The 20,530-nt window shown below is 41.0% G+C and overlaps 1 protein-coding gene across 5 annotated transcripts in view; it reads right to left on the bottom strand.

Moving 5' to 3' along the window:
- LOC132907676 (multidrug resistance protein homolog 49) overlaps window positions 1–20,530 on the bottom strand; it is a 74,481-nt gene that overhangs the window by 40,600 nt on the left and 13,351 nt on the right. For 2 of the 5 annotated variants that reach the window (XM_060961000.1, XM_060961002.1), the window contains exons 1-2: window positions 6,264–6,446; window positions 3,878–4,264 (exon numbers count right to left, since the gene is read on the bottom strand). The exons of the other annotated variants lie outside the window; for them this stretch is intronic. The gene's annotated coding sequence lies outside the window, so the exon portion shown is untranslated. Of the gene's footprint in view, window positions 1–3,877; window positions 4,265–6,263; window positions 6,447–20,530 lie in introns of those variants that run through there. 5 annotated transcript variants of the gene reach the window in all.

Below are 20,530 nucleotides of genomic sequence, written 5' to 3'. Positions count from 1 at the left end.
ATTTTACCACCTTTGTTCTTTGATTAGTCGATCCCATTACGATGATGCTTTCGAGGACGAGATTTTGCGAGACAACATAGAAAGAAGCATAAAGATACAAATCGATATTATTATTAGACACTTGTTTTTCGAAGTGTTTCGAATTATTTGGAATCAATTTACTTGACTCACAAATAGATAGAAATAGGATTTATGAGAATAAAGAAACGTCTAGTTTCTTGAATTTAGATAACCTGGCTAATCTGAACGAGATTTTAAGCTTTTGTGTAAGCAAATATTCATGAAAATATAATCTCATGCCGCCAATCAACCGTGGCGCATGGATCTTTCTTGCTATCTCGTATCATTGTAAAAGACTTAATTAAGATTATACACGTGGGGTCTCTGGTGATATATCATTGCATTTGATCAATGAATTGTTCCAATCAGAGCTTTCTAATTTAATAACTTAACGATGGATAATATGTATCGATAATAATTAATACGTTACAGATTATAGACAATAGACGTCTCTTTTACGATTTCATACTTTTTAGTAATCAAATTATTTGTAGTTTGTAAAATTCGCTAGTAAAATTTTATTTTTCTTTTCTTTTTTTTTTTTTACTACTATCAAACTTGTTAATGATGTACAAGGATATTAACCAATATCGATAACTTGTAACTCGTAAATGGTAAAATTTGATAAAAGTTCGATTATATAAAATGTCTTAAACAAGCAATGGAAAATCTCGATACCCCTTACGGTTCGTAATAAATCTTCCACTAAACAGACGATTATTAACTTCGTATCTGCAATGAAAATAACCTGGCAACAGTGGTGGTGCAACCGGTGGTACAACCCAAGGATCAGTTTATTGATGATACCAGACAGAGACAACAGGTATTTATTTACACAATACACGGATGCTCGTTTTATAATTGTCATTGTAAAGTTGCACGCACAATTGTCGTAGACACAACAATTTCCTATAACAAATGATAATATTTTTGTATGATTAACCTTTAGCGTTAATTACGCGACGAATTGGTCGATAGAAACAGATTTATCGATTCGGTTGTCTCATCGTCGGGAAACAGACTACGACAAAGTTGCGCTGCGAACGAATCCAACGAATTTCAATTGTGAAACGGTTGTTGAAACAACTCGAAGAGATTTGATATCGTCACCGTCGAGGCTACGCTATTGCGGTTTCGTTGCTTATATTGAGAAACACAAAAGTTGTTTGTATATCCGCGAAAACGTCGACAGACTTGTACGGTCGTGTCAGAGATAATGACGGAAGTTCGTGGAACGATGATAAAAGGAGGAGTTATTAAACTTCCATCAAAATGTCAACGCGAATTCTCGACGTGTCCAGACGAAAAAGCGAAATAATACGCGATAACAACGTTACTCTTTCATCAAAAAATCTATGCTTTCTCGTAAACAATCGAAACTTCGTATCCTACTGTACACAATTGAACAAGCACGATACAGCGATTGTTTATCAAATAAATTAACCGCCAAACGATTGCTGTCCGCGCAAAAGCGAAGATAGCCAGAAAAAAGTAACGAAACGGCGCCAATAGTACAATCTATAATCTCATATTGTTTGACTATTGTCGTTAAGATAAGGGTCGATGAAAAATGACTGTGACATTATATAATTGTGCCTTTCCCACTTGCGGGTGTCTGATCTACATGAATTTCGAAAATTTCCAAAACAGCATTACGTCATAATACGATTAAAAACAGAAGGGAGAAGTGCGCGGGATTCCGGCGACGACTGATCCACTTTACAGATAAATAATGTCGCGAAATTTTATTTTGCTTCGATAATGAGCCAGGCGACGTGATAGGACCGACAGAATCCTTTCGATCGTCAAGTTTCAACCAAAATAAATAAAAGAAAGCAATATAGTGAGCATTTGCGGAGTAAGGAGAAATAACGTCGATAGCCGAACACCATTCGTCGTCGCGATGCTGCTGGCACACACGATAAAAAGCTCGATAAAACATGGAGAAAAAATATACCCGCAACTATTCTCCGCTTGGAAAAACGCTAGTAAATATTTCCGATTACACTTCGATATTTTGTTGCCCGGCGCAGCGTTCTATACATCTTCGTGCATCGTCGATCCTCGAGAAATATACTTTTTCGAAGACGACAAATCGTCGTTCCGTCTTAAACACGTTGCACCACGAGAGATTGTGTCCCTCTTCCTCTTCCAACGACCACTTTCCATTCTGTTTACAGACAGAAACAGTCGGCTAAAATTTGGCATCCTACCAGTTTACCTCCATAAAGCCAATAATGGATCAACGAAGTTTATTTCGAGTGTGATAATAACGCTACTACGCAATAGCACCCATCCGGTTTGGGTTTCGTTCTGGTAATAACCACGAGAATATAGAAGCGAGATACACACGATTAATACGAGTATGGAATAGCAAAGCCGAGTAAGCGAATTCCCGTGAAAATTGGTAAATCGTGCGATTTCTCATTCATGTAGGTCAACGAACATGACTATCCTAACAGAGCCTTGTGCCAGTTCGCAGCCAACGCTTTAATAAAAGTTGCGCACGAAGATTATTTTGGTACAGCGTTTCTGCTACTAGCTGCAAGCATTCCGTTGCTGCAACTGCCGGTGCTCCGAGATTTGTTTGGTACGTTTGAATTTTTCAAGCTCTATTCAAACGAACCCGCCTACGTAAACGTGAAAAAAAAGAACGACGAACAAATAAATAGAAACTGTGAACGAGAACTGCGAACGATAATTATAGAACTGTTGCGGAATTAATAGACACAGGGGAGAAAAATTAAATAACGCTAGAAAATACAAATAAAATAATTTCAGGTTGTCCCGGGTGAAAATTTCCCTCTTAGAAACGTTATATTTTCCTGGCGAGTTCGTTTCATCGAATCGTACGGAGAAATCGGCAAATCTGTACGTACGACAGGATTATGATAAGCGAAACAGCGACGTACGATGATGTTCCTTCTAATCGTGGTACCTCCGTGCCATTTTGACGGCAACAGGTCGCGGAAAAAAGGTCACGAAAACATCGACGAACGGAGACGAACCCGCTTGTCGGTGATTCAATTTTAAATAGGATTAAGTGGCGACGCAGGGTTTCATTCCGTCGCATTCCATCTCTATGGTCGTTTACCTTTCACGTATTCGTTAGGCTTCGTCAAAGTTCAACGTTAAAACGTTAAAACGACAGACGAAACTTTATTCCGCTTATAAAATTTCTTCTACTTCGAAGCGAAACGGTCGATCCACAAATCGTAGGAATAATAAATTAACACGATACAAATACGTCTGACAAGGGATCAAGGTAAAGCACGCTTCAAAGATAAGTGATTTGACCCGTGCGTACAACATAGGTCAAAATCAAAGCAAGCTATGAATTCCTGTTGCATCAACTTGATATATTCTAGCATACGCGTTTGATATCCTCCGCCGATTAGATCGACCCTTTTCCAGGGTCTAGCAGATAACCGTGTATTAGCCAATGGTGATTAATCGTTCCCATGTAAACGTATCATCAAACACGTGGTTCCCACATCGTCTATATGAAACATCCCATAAACTTGTACGATTACTATCTACTCTGAGCAATTTTTAACACCCATATCTTGCAGACATCTCGCTGATTGAAAAATATAAATCGTCCAAAAATATCGATACTCTCCAGACGATTGCGACGACGCGATACTTTAAGCCCAGTATATTAATAGAACCCGATGACTGTGGAAAATAAAAGAAAAATATTATCGACGAGTTCAATGATCACGATCGTCGCACAAATTCGCCGAATTAACAAAGAGGATTTGAACGTGCGATAATTAAATCCAAGAGGACCCCCGGTAGCACTTTTATCACGTACCTTGTACCAAGCTACTGTTTCCAATCGTTATCCCAAATATATCTGTTCTGATCAACGATAGGCCTCGGTGCGTTGACGGACCCCTTCATAAGTGTCCCTCGCAACTTCACTAGGCTTCACTATGCGGCTTGTCAATGCACGCGTATCCCACGGCCGTGCACGAACCGCGTGATCCAACGAAGATCGATCGAAGATGTATCCAAAAGTTGGGTCGAAGCGTCAGGAGCCAAGGGGATGAAGAGAGCAGAACGACGTTGTCTATGACCTTAGACACGCACAGCACCAAACAACCGTGTGTTCGTGGGGAAGGTTCACACGCGACGTGGAACGAGAACTAAATCTGGCGGGATCGGTCGGCCTCGCACGAGTTTGAATTACTGAAGCCACCTGTCGAAAGAGTCCGTCTTTTATACGCTCGAGGTGACATCGGCGAGATAACGCCGTCTCCCCGAGTTTACATGCGGCTGGGTTTCCTCGTTCTCGGTCGTAGCACCCGATCAACCGTCACCGCGCCACCGATCGTAATTTAATATGCCGTACAATTACCGATCGCCAATACGTGATTAGAGACAATTGGATGAAACAGGAGTTCGATTATCGTACGTATTTAACTTTCGAGCGATTTCTGTTAATCTTTCGCTATTTTCTAGAGTTCTAGGAATGTTATGGTGAGAATGTGGTAACGGTAGATCGAATCGCAGATTTATTTCGAATGTGTAATGATTAAATGATAAATAATCGTGTAGTTCGTGGTTGAAAATTAACCCTTCGCATTCTACTTGTGGCATGCAATTTGTTGCGCCCTGGTTTCACAAATAAGAAGTGGAGATGTACAGAGGACCACTCTATACGAATAAATGTACTATCTTTTCTGTGTGTGTCTAATGTCTAATCTTTTCGAAATAGGATTTAGACGCGCAGTTTTCTCGCAGTAAAATAAAGCTAATGTAGCTGAGTTTACTGATAGTATCAAAGAATTACAACATAAAGGAAAACGCAATGGATTAATGCAGAATATAAATGCGATGGGATGACATAGGGAAGAAACTCGTAATCTAACAAACAAATAAAATAAATATGGAAAATATTTCAATCGAAACGACCTCGAGACATCAGGTGAAATAACGACAATTTTCTTCGAATCGATCCGTATGTCAGATATTATGTATGCACGTGCAGGAAAAAACGTGTCGCCAATATCGACGAAACTGTCGCAACTGCGAGAAAGAAACGAGTTCTTCTTGAATTACGAATTTCCTTGTTCGACATAGCTTCGTTAAAGCTATTTCGAATACGCGTCGTGGTTCTTAATGGATGAAACAAGGAAAACACATGATCGAACAACGAGAGACACTATCGAACAGAGAACGAGGAAATCCCGGTTTTCCCTCTTAGAAAGTTCGCGGAAGACCGATCGTTGTTGCTGCAAGCTTTGCAAAACGCGACTGTTGTACCAACGACGATACTTAAGGAAAGAGCTATGATACTCCATCGGAAGAGTTATCCCTGTGTCACGAAGCTGCATGGGAATGGAAGAAACATAGGCGAATAACAAGATTCGCCAGGGTGCGTCACTTTGCACCGCGTGCAAAATGCAAAAGTCCAAATGCAGTTGCGCGAGTTTAATAGGAGAACCGGGTGGTGAAAAAATTCAAGCGTGGAAAATAACGCGCCACCTTAAAGCAGACCAGCCACGATATTAGATGCCACGGTCGGAGTTACGTTACACGTGCTTCCGAATATCGGGCTATTTATTTCACGTTGTACTACGTCTTCGATTTATTCAATACGAGTATTCGAAACAAAAAGATAGGATTATTTTTTGTAGTTCACGAAGATATATCGAAGAGGATGGTCGTTTGTAGATGAAGGTCACGACGGAAACAAACCCTGTCGATATATGTACTTGAAAGGCGATGCCATCGATCCTTATGTAATCGGTAAACGTTTGATCAAAGATAGACGAGAGGATCGATGAATCGAAGACAACATCGTACGACTGATTCGCGGCTGGTTGATCAAGAGGCGCGAACAGAAGAGCATTCGACATGGCTCCGTCCCATAATCACGTATCGTTCGCGTCGTCTAGGCGCCACCATAAAATTCGATCTCACGGCGCGGCTGCGCGCTCGTGTTCCTATTGTAAAGCGACGTACTGCCATTGACCTTGAATTTTCCACCGTCAAGGTCTGTGGCAGAGAGAGAAGCACACTCGAAATTCGTGCGGCGATTTATGCGGCGAAACGAGATGATGCGAGGCGATGTGACCTTGAACGGGAGAGGAAGCCAAGCGCAGTCGAGACGAGGCAAAGTTGAAAAGCTTCGGTGGTGTGCCGGCTTTTCGTAGATTCTTTCTCGACGGCGATTATCTTCTTGAGAAACTCACTAATGTTGCGAGAGCGAGCGCTTATTCCCTCGGATTTTTCGTGGACCGCGATGCTTAGTAGCTTTCGAACGACTGACGCAACGGTGCCTCGACGTCCAGACGCTTACGCAACGACGACGCGTCCCCTCTTTTTCATCCCTCTTGGACTGAAGCAAACGCCGCAAGTCGAAAAGGGACGACCACGGCCGGACGTGCACCGTGTGTGCTCATGGACGTGGTCGAGATCGGAAGCGAGCCAGCGGGAACCAGTGCGAACCGGATATCGTCGAAATTCTGGGGACGAGATTCGCGCCGCCTGGCACACCGTGGCGTCGCGACGCTCCTGTGATCGAACGATGACGTCTAACGTCGCTAGTCTTTTCGGCCGCCCGATGACGTACTTCGAGAACCTCTGACGTACTCGTCTAAAATGAACGGAAGTTGCATCGTTCCGGTATTTTCCATCTCGAACATCCTCTCTCCTCTTCGTCTAATCAGCGAGTAATGCCAAAAGTTTATTTTAGAGCACCGCTCCTCGTTCCGTTTCACCGCTCGATCTCGTTCTCAATGATCTTCGTTCAATTCACCGTCGTCGATCTTACGACCTCTCAATTAGGATTGGAATCGATCGGTCGATTCAAGGATTATATACGAACTGTGTAACGTTTCGATGAGAGTGTAGTATTATTTCTCGAAAGAATAGATGCGTGGAAAGTAAGATCGATCGAGGCACGGACCAAACGAAAGTAGCAAAAATTCTGCGCGAAGACTGACATCCGTGGTCGGGTACGCGGCCTGTGCAAAGCGCAAATACGAAAGCGCAGGCTTGGCACGAGATAAATGTGGGTTGCTGGAGCACAACGGCTACAAACATACTGTTCCCTCGATCTGATGAATGGATATAATCCGAACAATTTATCAGACGCTGGACTTCGACCGACAGGTTAAAATGTTTGAAATTAAAACCACCGCTTTAATGAGCTTTTGCACGTTTACGGATCCAAGATATACCTATCACTTTGACAATTATATGTATATCCCATAATTAAGTATAAATACACATAATCTAAATATCTCTAATTTCCAGCAACTTTAAATTTATTTTATTTATTTTATTTTTTAATTATATAATTTATCCGTCTACGCTTCAAAAATTACTTATACATTTGTTACTATACTATTATTTTGACATTAACTGATCCAAGTATTATTGTAACCATCATCATCTTCCATTCTTCTGGAGTAAAAGGTTGAACATTTTTATCTTATGTGAAAGAAAAATGCAGTTATAGGAAGCTAATAATTTCCATACATGTGTATCTTTATCTGCAATACAAATCAAATCATAGAAACAATCGTCCATATTCTTATCGTTTATACTATTCTGTTATATCATTGTATCAACTGATCTAATTATAACAGTCCTCGTTAACTTCTATACCATAGTGACAAATGATACATTTTTTTATCTGACGGACAAAGAAATATTTAATTATAGTGAGTCAACAACTTCGACACTAGTCTATCTGCAATATACGGTCAAATTAATAGGGACAGTCGATCGTATCTTGAAATTAATTCCTGAAAGCTGGGTTGACCTATCTTCAATCATCGGTTCCTCTAATCCTAGTTGTTTAATATCAAATACCAAAAAGTACAGTATTACGCGTGACCTTTGGATTCTGATTGGTACAATCTCTGTTTAACGATACTGGCAATCAAGTCGAGTTCAACCGGCGTACGCCCGATTAGAGGAGCGCGCTTCGTGATAAAAGCGCGCTGTATCAGTTCCGAGTTTCTGTTGAGGGAAGTGATGCGACGATCCGCTTGCAAACATATACTCAGACATCGATTATTCGACGTCTAGCGTCTATACGCAGCGTGATCTCAACCACTGCAAAATGCAGATGCAGCGGCTGCAACGGAATCGACCTCGACGTCACGGTAGACACAGTGACCCATTTCCGCTGCCAGAAAATTTTCCAAGAACGTTCCCAAGACGGTGTTGCGCCCAGTCTATAAACGACAAAACTCTATTCGACGTGTATATCGTCGCTCCATCCTGGACATTTTCGAGAATTTTTTGGCACGAGAATATTTATGTAATGAAACTTTCGAACATGTTGATCGTGGTTGTTGAATTGCCAGTGAAGTTCTATAACGCGTTTGATAATCTTAATTAAAAACCTAAATGAAGAATCGACACAAGTTTGTTTTTAAACAATACGTAATATTTATTTATGATTTTGTTAGGAGTACATTCTGTAAAGTGTTTTCACCTTCAGAAGCATTACACGAGTCTTTAGAACCCATATTGGTTAGACCCAAAAATTTAAAAATAGATAAAGCCGATGCTGCAAACATCCTTCTTTATTTATACCGTCTGCTTGCTATAAATAAACTTACGAAAATAAATGATTTGTTTCTTAAAAAGCAAAGATTTATCATGTACCCGTGCAATGAAATTGAGAAATGTACAAAAAGTATTTTATGCTCCTATGTTATAGATATATAAATTTCTGTATTAAAATCTATCTCTATCCACAATTTTCTCAAATTATAGGTTTTCTCGCTAATATTACTTTTCCTATCAACTCCTCCATTAATAATTTTTAATAAACGTCCCGCTAAAATAACAGCATTCTTAAACTTGTATTATTATTCTTTTTTTTTTTTTTTTAGCCTTTCAATTAATAATTCTTGATAAACGTTTTCCTCGAGTCAACGTATCCTTAAACTCTTAATTGATAAGTAGAATAGTATGTAATTTTTTCAGAGAACAATGACGCCGTGTTAAACAAACAATAACAAGGAGTCACAATATTTTGCGATATCATCTCATTGAATGAGCTTAATTCTTACCAGTCGGTTAGTATGGCTGGTTAGGCGGTAACGAGCTATTGTGAGGCACGATTAATTGTACACCACAGGGCGATACAGTTCCCAGGTAGCTTGGAGAACAGCGACAATAGTAGAGTAACGGCAGTATTACCTGACCGGTGGTGTGGATAACTATCGACTAATAAAGCTGCGTAAACCAGCCAGCTAGAATAATCGACTCGGCGGCGAGTTCTCGGATCGCCAACAATTAGCCATCGACAAGTAAACAACATCGGTGAAAGTAGATCGAGCTATCTATCAGTGACTTCGGCAGAGCCTCGAGCCTCTTTATCTTCGGTGATCGAATGCTAAATTAACGAGCAAATAACGATACGGCAACGATAAATGGTGCCATTCGAATCGTCATAGGGATTTCGTTTCTATAATACCGACCTTTATCGCTTACCAAATCCACACCGATTTGAAGTTCAAATTGTTGCGATATTACAACAGAAACGAAAATATTCGACTCCTATCGATAACGCGGCAACCTACGACTTGGTTATTGACCGAAGTGTCTGAAACAGATATGGGATACTGTAGGTCTTCCGTTTAATATTAGAAGATTATGTTAAACGTATACGATACGTTGGCTTAGCGTCGACGTGGATTTTAGCAGACCAGATCATCTATTAAATTTTGTCCTATCGATAACTATTGATTATAACAATAGACATGATGAGAGAGAGAAAGAAACGTCAATGTCTGGAAAGTTATTAGAAACATAAATTTAGCATTTGTGAAGACTGAGGACATCTTCTCTTTCGCCTACGCAATATTTGAATGGCAGAAATTATTTTAGAAGAAACTGAAACAACTCTATTCGAAGAATTTTACAATTATAGAACCGATGACTCTTATAAATCTAGAATAATAGAATAAGTTAGTCATTGGAAAAGTACACTGACTCATATAAAAATTATTCTGACATTTCGCATACACCGACCTAACATCTCCAATGATATTTCTCAGTAATTCACGACCAAATAATACCCTTACACATAATTGAATATTAACCATCGACACGACAACGATCCAGGCTCGACCATAGATTTAACGTTGAATTTTTCAACGATTCCCAAGACTCGATCGAACTTTCGTTTTTTAAAACGAAGCTGTAACGTTTCGCTATTAACTGGAAGATCGATAAGACTCGAATGATTTGTCATAGTATCGCGATAATTTAAACTTTCGGGACACACACACAAGCTCGAAATTGATACTCGCGAATCGTTTAAAAATCCAGCGTCGATCCAGGGTCGATCCAAGCATCGCAGGTCGACGTATTTATCGCAATAAATTCGTTGGCCTTTCAACGCCATCCATGTTCCATGCTCGAATTGCAGGCGCATTGTATCCCCTAGTACCTTCTTCGATTCACATCGAGGTCGCTCGATATTCTACGGCATTCAGAACCGTGACCTCGTTCAGGCCGGCATTACTTGGAAATCACGGAATCTGGCGTTGGCTGGTATCGCGACAAATCACGGCCTGGACTACGAAATCGCTTCGAAAGGCCAGTTTGACTATTACAGTAATACAGAGCCGTGCACGACCAAACAACAGCACGGAAAACTAGGAAGCGGTACGCAGGAGGAATCCCGGCGGAGGTAGGAGAATCGAGAAAGGCCAGTAACCTCGAAACTGCAAGACCGAAAGCCGGAGCCCCGCTTCCTCCTTACGGTACGATGTCGACGACGCCCGTAATAGTTCAGTGGAATTTAATCGAGACGGCAATTGTTTCCTATTAACAGTTATGAAAGCACTCCAACGACCTCTGAACCCCCTTTGAACCGTCGCCGGCCCCGAAGCCGTACATACCCCCGGCCAGTTATTTTAATTGGTATCCATTCGAGGAGATTGTAGCCGAGCATTGGACTTCGAATCGGCCCTAAAATTACTGGCAAATCCGCCTGTACGAAATACGTAAGCGATAAGGATACCATGTGTGAGGAAATTACGTAAAATTTAGGGAAAAATTTTTGGTTGCAGTAGATCGAGTTAAGGTCACGTAGGACGATGGGGTGGACAGAAATACGAGATACATGGTTAAGGGCAACGACTTGGTAAACGATGAGTGATTGATCTTCATCGAGGTTTGATTAAAATTGATACGATTGACAGGATGGTTATAAATAGTATAACAGCGACGAGATAGATAGGGCAGATGGTGTAATAATAGATGCTAGAGGAGAGTTTTATATAACTCTGTATAATTGTCGAAAAATAGATGGAAAGTGTTAGTGGTTGATTAACTTGATTAGAGGAAGTTTGCTAGCGGAGAGTTTTATATAACTCTGTATAATTGTCGAAAAATAAATGGAAAGTGTTAGTGGTTGATTAACTTGATTAGAGGAAGTAGATCGCCTGGGGATAAATAACGAAAACTGAAGGTGAGAATAGCTCTCGATAGCGTAATTGACAAACGTTTTACCTACAAATCGGAAAGATTTCGGGAAGAGAATAAATATTCTTCTCAAGTGGTTCGAAGTGCTTTTTCAACTGCAAATTGCAGCGAAACTTCCAAGAAATGTCAGCAAACAAGGGAAGTTTGTTGAAAGATTATTCGTGATGTCTCTTGTTCTGTTTGTTTTACGACAGAGAAGAATCAGAAAGATAAACGCGATTTCAAGAGAAAAAAAAAGTACAATTGCACAATAAAAATACGTTGTGACGAGACTCTTATTACGAAACACGTTATCAAAGTCGTCAAACGCTTCGAGTTCCCAGAACGGCGAAGAATTTTCGTAGCAGATATCGTAACCGAAGGACCTCGATAACGTACGTTCCACGGTGAAACGAGAGAAGGAACAGGAGAGAAAGAAAATCTTTAAAGAGTTCTAGCACGGAAAAAGCACGTTCTAGGTAAAAAAGAACCGAGAGCAATTTACGATTTGAAAAAAAAGGGAGTAAGTACGTCGTGCAAGAGAAGGCAAAGTGCGGACAGTGTTTTCACGGCGGAAAAATGGGAGAGGAGGCAATGAAAAATAAAAAAAAAAAGATGGAACGAAGAACAACCGAGGGATCAGACAGTGGAGAGCAAAAAGAGCCTTCGGAAGGCTCAGAAACGTTACGAAGGTGTGGGTGAAGCAGAAAAAGCCATTTAATAACATCAAGATGCAACGTCTGGAGCAGATCCTTCTTCTTTTCTCTCCTTTAATATACGTTTTACCTCCTTAGTTACCACATCCTTGGCGTTCTTCGACTCTCATAACTCGACGGTATATGTTTTCCGTGCCAGTGTCAAACAGCTCGTTTAACGAGAATCAATCGAAAAGCTTTGTATAAACCATAAACTGTTCTCGAACTCGAAGTAAGAAAGGAATAAAAGAACAGAGGAAAAAAGAAAAAAGGGGGAAAAAAAGTGTACGAGTATCGGTATATTGTGTCAACACGCTGGAGATTGCGAAAATTACGATTCTAATAACTCGCTGTTTATGATCGTTAAAAAGAAAAACGGAGGATAAGATTGCAGCGTTCTCAAAGAACATCGGATACTCTTGTGCCTTTTTCTTTCTCGATCGTGGAAAACTTATTTCACGCTCAACTAGCAGCGATCGCTTTTCCATAGAAACTCCCCTGTACGCGCTGATATCGTCGCGGCCACGCGCACGACAGATAATTCATAATTAATGCAGGGACTCGACATTGCTTGTAATTTATTCGATGTCAGCAAACCGTAAACAGAATCGATTTGTTGCGAAACACTGGATATTTACAACAACGTTAATTAGATGCAATCGAGATCGTCTATTTGCTTTCTCCGTTCAGATTCTCCAACCCTCCTTTGCCATCGTTCTCGACCAGTTCGACAAACGATTCGTGTTCGAAAAGAAATATCGACGATGCGTTGCATGAAAGACATAAAGGAGACGCTCGCTCGGACGTGACAAAGGAATACTCTCGGTCCTTTAATTTAAATTACGATCGAAATTAAAGGGAATAATCGATATCATTAATTCCGTGTATCTCGCGTTCTCGCATATTGACGAAATCCATCGGCATGGAAACGCGAGTTTTACATTACGAAAAGAGTCGATTAACGAAGGACAAAGAACGGACAGAATGGCTCTTCTCCTCGCTATGAATCAAACAGCGGGTACCTACCCATCGAAGGTTAAAATACACGCGTAGGTAGCCTTTGTGTATACCCACGGCTTACATCCAATAATTTCATGCAATTCGAACTTACACGGTCCGTTTACATCGTTTACATCGACGAATATTTGTCTTTATTTCGCTAGTCAAAATTGTATCTTTCGTACACGTGATTAACAATTTCTACGCTGTGAAACTGTTACGACCGTTCGCGGAGAGACGCGGTCGCGAGGAAAACGCGTCAGCGAGAGGCGTAAATTCTCGCTACGATTCGGCTAATCGACGCCGCGAAATAGTCGCTCCCCTTGTTTCGATTAAGATAACAGAGGTGGTTCAATGAATGCAACTGTCGTCTACAGTTATATAATATATGTATTTCCACCAGATTACAACACTTACAGCGTAGAAGGAAATTATTGGACTTCGTCGTGTCGGTTGACAATGATTGACCCGAGGGTTGATAGAGTTAGCGTGTTGAATACCGAAAACTTGTTATAATAGTAGACTTGACTGCCCGATGAGCGAAAGAACCGTAGAGTTGACTGTCCGAGGAGTGTAAGAGCACTAGTTCGACCCATTTCGTACTATTTGGGAGGAAAGCTCGATGTGGGTGTACCCTTTTTGAACTAAGAACGCGGATTCGTTGTTCACACTTTTCGGTAGAAAAGCGAGGGTAACGATCCGCGATGCCCATTGGTTCTGGCAAAGTTAATAAACAAAATACGAGGAGAAAATCTCCTGCAGATGTGGCTCATGGGTGTCCTTGTTCTTGGGAAAAACCAGCCGCTTCCCGGGGCACATCTACTGTCTCCGTAACTAGCAAGAGCGTGCAACAAACCCAAGGACCGTTCAAAGGACCATCCACAAACCAAAAATACTTATGTGAATAGAAGCTAAGCTAAAAGGATTCGGTTCCTTGGGATTTTTGCGGATCAGTGTACCGAGGGGTAGGCCTTGGCGGCCAGACAGAGAGGGACGTCGCACTGACCATCTCGCGCGACGTAACAGAAACGATATATGAATTTTAAGAAACGACCCGCCATCATCTACGAACTCATGTTCGAACCATTTAAAAATCGTACCGATCAAGTTTTGAAATTGAGAAATTTTGAAAAAGAATGGGAAATACGATAATAGTGGAGTGTTCAAAAATCTTGGAATTTACGGTCAATTATGTTACCGTTTTACGATGAAAAATATTTTAAAAGTAAATATTGGGTTGGTAATTTAGTGATTGCGGATTTTGTCATTAGGGGATAATAACAAAATCAGCACTAATTTAGTTGCCAACCCAATATATTGTTTTCTTTTCACAAGCAAAGTGACAATTATGTACCTGGCTGATGGTATTATGAAATTTACTGAAAGCGGAAGAAAAAGTAAAAAGAGACGTTAATTACTCTAGCCTTTGGAATAATAGCGTAAAATCATTACATAAGCGATACTAGTTCATTTTTCAGATAAAAACGAAATTAGCTACAACACGATGCTTTTATGCTATAAACTTAAGAAACGTCAAGATAAACAAACTTGTTACACCTGACAACTCGTTTATCTTTATACAATGTTTTTTCTCTGATAAACTGCCACTCAGCAGATCTTCAGGCAGCCAAGAGAGCCGCCCACTGACTCTCCTGAGGGAAAAATCGCGGGTTAGTAATGTTACGAATATTAAAGTGGACGAAAGACACTTGACGTAGCTACGCTATTTAGTGTTTATCGTTAACTGCACAGTTCCGAAACATAATTCTCCTTAAGACTGTTACCGTATACGTGCTATGCAAAATTGGAAGGAAATCTGGCTGGAAGCGAAGAAAGTACTACATTGTTTTGTTTGTTCGTGTGACACTTTCGATCAATACACGTTGTTAACATTACGATTGCGTTGAATCTGTGAAAAATCAATCAGATTGGCGTTCTTCCCAAAGGACTTTCTTCGCGATATAAAAGGATAAGAAAGAACTTCAAAAATTGCTGTATGATGCGACCACAGAAGCAAAAACGGAAATACAGAAACGCTATTCCAGTGACTAATTCAAATGATTTTGATCCACGATGAAAAATACAGTTACCCATTAATATTTAAAAGCTGGTTTAAACTCGCGATGTCACGACCCGTTTTATAGAACGTTTAAACGTAATTCTCTTTAAACGACTATAAAAAAAAAAGGGTGTGGAAGAAAAATCTGCAGCTTTCGCATGTCCTTGCTAGCAGAAATGCAAAACACGTTAAAGTTAAACTTCCACAGTTTATTGCACCTCTCTTTTTTTCAGGGAAAGCTCGTTGCGCTCGTTTCGATGTTTCAGGATTTGAATCTCCGGGTCAGACTTTCTACTTACGCGGCCTGATGGCGAACACGGGCCGAGGTATTAAAAGTTCGCACGCGTCCGCAAAGCGGATTACGCGCGGTAGCCGTGCGGCGACAGGCGGAATCGAAACCCGAACCAGAAATGTTCATCTCGCATCGCGTCACTCCCTTGCGCTCTTTCCTCTTTCCATCCTCATCCGCAAATTTTACCTGACACGTAATCCAACCCGCGTAACATTCAACGTTCGTACTATTTTTTCCAATTATGAGCGTCATGCAATCGCGCGCGTTTGCATTCCATCGCGAAGACTTAATCCTTATGTTGACAATTTGCTACGTTCCTTTTGACACAAAACCACGCTAAATTTCCATCTCTCGGATATTTTTGCCATTTACATTTCTAAAACAAGATTGTGCAGGGAAATTATGAGTATAAATACTTTAGACATATTTATAAACTTATCTGACGATAAGAATATATATCGTGAAACGTAGGCAAGTTCGTAATGAAAATAACATTCCTCTCATTAATGAACCGAAATATACAGAGCGAAAAAGTTGAAAATTTTCGTAACTTTAGCATCAAATTATATTGTACCTTCATATATAATTTTTTGACATGAATTGCTTGTTTACAACTGTACTTGAACTACAGAAACGAAAGACTAACGTTTCAGGGAAAATATGGAATTGAGATGAGAACTATCATTCCATATTTGATGTGTGGAAAGAATAAACTCAGGGCACCCAGCTACCCTAATTATAATTACCAAACGAGTATGAAGATTTTGGTTGCCAACATAAGAGTTGAACAAATTACAGATTCGCGACATATACCTAATTTTAAGACTAATTTTAAGCGATATCGTCAGGATAATACGAAGCGTATTGCCATAACTACATCAACAGCTAAGGACAGTACAACATTTGTTATCGATATGGTCGCGTAAAAATGATCGTCGTGTTGCGAGAGCGTTGAAATTGCGAAGCTGACTCTGAAATAACAGTCAGTGACTCTGGCGAGCGAAACGAACAGCTCTCAAAGAAAGATTCCCCTCGGCCGCAGTTTCACATTCGATTTTATTTTCGCTAGAACGCTAACCCTTCTCACTATTTCACTTCTCACGAGCGCTCCTTTCTTTGTTTCCATTTTTCTCTGTTGCTTTGTGTTTCTCTTTCTGCCCGAGGGATGCACAGGCAACATCCATAAATCGCAGCACGAGCATTAACGCGATTCACGGTTGCGGGTCCGCGAACAGCCCGCAACCAGGAACAAAACAGGGAGAACAACCCCTCGGGAACTAGTGGAGAAAAGGTGCGACACTGGAAACGTTGCTGAAAAGGGGTTGAGACGATTTTTTACACACCCTTTCGAGGGGTGCACTCTCTCGTTGCACACGCTCGTTTAATTCTACCCGAAGAACACGAGATGGAAAACAGAAGGAGCATAAATAACGAAAGATCTTTGAATTATCAACGACGATGATCGTGCTGTTTCTGAGATCTTTTCAGTCTCGAGTAACGTACGGTTGAAAAACGATTCCGCAGTCGAGTATCGCGATTGTTTTCGATGGTTCCATTAAGACGTAGTAGAACTTTGAAATGCATAAAATATCCACTCGTTTCTAGTGGAAGAGCGCGAGACCGAGGTTAAAGTGAGAAAATAAAAGCGTCTATAGTCTGATTGTTAGGATTAAGATTTCCAAAAAGTTGCAAAAGTTATGAAAAATTCGTATGACTAGCCAACACCTGTATATCGCTTCTCATCTATCATCCTTCGCTCTGCGAAACCTTGCATATACGATACGTTTAAATTGTTCACGAAACTTCGGTATCCGTCTCTGTCAGGTCAGCCTGTTCCAAAAATACGCCAGTCATGATCGTTCGCGAAATCTCGGCGTCCACTTTTGCAACGGAGCCCACGCTGCAGTGAAACGATCGCGTGGAAAGAGCGGTTAATAGAATAAGAGCGGTTCGAATTGGTTCCGGGCGTAATCAACGTGAATTATTGAAACGAAGTCAACGCACGACAGGTCGCGTCGCTGTGGTCGACAGAAATAGAAGTCTCTGCAGACTATCGTCGCGAAGCCATTCTTGAACGATCGACCAACGAAACGCGACCTCGGGACCTCGAACTCGACGGCGACGCGACGTTCGATCGGCGACATGCAACTACGCATTCACGAGTCACGCACGGATCGTGACACGAACCCTATGAACCGATCGGAGCGTATTTCGCAACCAAATGAAATCATGACACTCGGATACGGTCGCTCGTGAATCGATCGATCGTAAGCGATCCGCACAGGTCGAGTTCTATTGACATCGTTTAAACCAAATAATAGCGTGTGTTCTAGGGGATAGATCAGAATTTCAACATTGAACGTTATACAACTGGTAGCATAGATGATGATAGATGATCGCCTGAACGATGGAAAATCCACGGTAATAGGAGTAATTGAATCAAATTGTTCGATTTTCCTCAGCTTCGTGAACTCCATCGTTGGATAGATTCTTAACAGACTCTTAACTGGTACGATGGTTGGATGATACGGCTAATAGAGAAATCAAAGCTCGTTAACGTTAAAGGAGAAGATATTCGCGAAAAACTATCCGATGCTTCATTTTTACTGATTTTCTTAGTGATTAGTCAAACACGATGTTTGTGTTTTCCCTGCGTTAAATAAACCGGAGTGCGCCCGAAATATAACCGCGTAGCGTTTTCAACGAAGGATTTCGTAAACCGTGTCGAGTAAATCAGAAATAGACCGAACCGAGATTCGCCGAGCAGTATCACAGTGCCACAGACTCGCGTGGTCGAGCTCAAAAATATTTATCGTGCGAATTATCACACTTCTGTAATTTTCCCGTTCGTCATCCACGTCAGCCATTAATACCTGATATGATAATAGAATAAAATAAAAAAGAAAAGGAAAGCAACGTATGCTTATGACTCATGAAAATTCAAATAAGAAAACACGGTGTTAAATAACATATATGTGACAATGTGTAAACGCTCGTTAGCGTAACACGGTACGAAGACGAGTTCAAAAACTTTGTTTATAAAATGAATCCATAGACGCGACTTCGAATTACCCACGAATAATTTAACAATTTCTTTTCTCTTTTTTATTGCTTTATTGCCGTTTTTAACGTCGATACTCTGTAACGATGTTCCTATTTTTGCAACGGACCGTGGTGGCAGTTTATCTTCTTCCAGAATTTATTGACGGATTACAACGGTGAAAAATAGAGGCAATGAAAACGAACGAATTGATGGCCAACGATATTTTATCGCTTGCTTAACCCGCGCCCGACGAAAATCATAGCCGTTATCGCGAAACGAACGCTCCATCTCCAGTTCACTGGGACGTTTCTGAACCGCGCATCCACTCATTATTTCATCTCTTCTATAGAAGTACCCAACCATGTAATCATAACTCTGTAATCGAAACAAAAACTTCCGGTTCGAAGGTAGCAACGTTCGTTTCTCATCCGCTTCAACACGATTCACGAGTTCGCCTCGAGTCGAACTCTATTCGTTGATATTTTCGGATTGATGTAATGGCAACAGCTATCGGGAAACTTGAAATTGAATCGAGACACAAATTTGAATTTAACGAGATTACTCTATAAATTGATTAACTACCTTCGATATTTGAAGCATTGCGTTACAAACATTGATTCGATGCACGCGCTACGGTGATATCTAACAACACAATAGATCATTGATAAAGGCTCGAGCGCAACATACAGAATCGTGAAACGATCGGTTTTCTCCTAACAATACGCCATCAGATAATCCATCTTTTTATTAGAAAGCTTTGGTTATTATCGAAAACTCTGTCATATATATTCGAATTAATGATCCATGCTACGGTCTATTCGAGCCATACATAGAACAAAATGGAAAGCTCAAACGACGGCTAAAGCTCGGGAACAATTTTTACAATCGTCCGGACTATTTTCAAATCGCAAACACAGAGGAGAAAAAAGCGAATCTATGGACGTGAAGCGATTCGCAACGAACGATGGATCGTACTTCGAATTCAATCACTCGCTATACAAGCTGGATATAGAGTCCAGCACGGAGTTTGACACGAAACAGAATGCAGACGACTGAAACAAGTCTACATATATAGAACGAAACAAACTCCAGGACAAATTGGAAGGTTTTCACTCAACTAACCACGTCGCGTTTCCAACCTCGTATAACGTCATGCGACAAGCATGTGCTGGCTAATTAAACGACATTATCGTGGTACTCGCCGCGTACGCGTATCTTTTTCCCCCGTGCTTAATCGCCACAGCGGCATCTATTATTTCCAAACCGATTAATACTGGTTTCGTGAACCGTATCACCGCTAATTATTCTTCACCGGTGCAGAGTTTGGAGACCCGGGTTAATCGCGCTCTCGCGCAACACCGCCGGAAAATGCGAACTACAGCGGCTAGAGATATGGAAAACCGCTGATACACGCGAGTTTTCCATGTGGTCGAGCGTTGAACGTCCGCTCGACTGCGGCTTCATTTGCCTTTCGGATTCGGGTCACCCTCGTTTCCTCCGTATTATTGTCGCGCGTTTTCTTCTTTTCTTCCGCGAAACAGACGCCCCATTGGTCTGACAAGAATAAAGGAATAATTCGTTCGACGTGGTGTCGCTGAGACGCGCCTTTCTTGCGCCATATTTTCGCGCTCATTTCGAAGCGAATACTACGAAATTTAGAGAACTACGATGGCGACGAGGATGTTGCTTTTTAAACGTGCCTGCTAGTCGTTACGTTAACTGGATATTTTATTCCTGAGAAAGTACACATTTGCTGGAGGCAGCAGGATGTTAACCTAGTTTAGCATTGAATGTTATTCTCGTTCGCAGTAGGAACTTGCTGGTAATAAACGCGTTACGTGGTTCGTCTCACAATGTATCAAATTGATCGAGCGCCTCTTTACTCGTTCCTATAAATCGTTCGAGTTTAAAAGAAGAATTGTGGCGAATTAAGA

Source organism: Bombus pascuorum, chromosome 6, assembly GCF_905332965.1.
Source record: "Bombus pascuorum chromosome 6, iyBomPasc1.1, whole genome shotgun sequence".
NCBI classification, from domain to species: Eukaryota; Metazoa; Arthropoda; class Insecta; order Hymenoptera; family Apidae; genus Bombus; species Bombus pascuorum.
The sequence above is the reverse complement of the archived record's forward strand: the minus strand, read 5'-3'. Positions and strand labels throughout refer to the sequence as shown.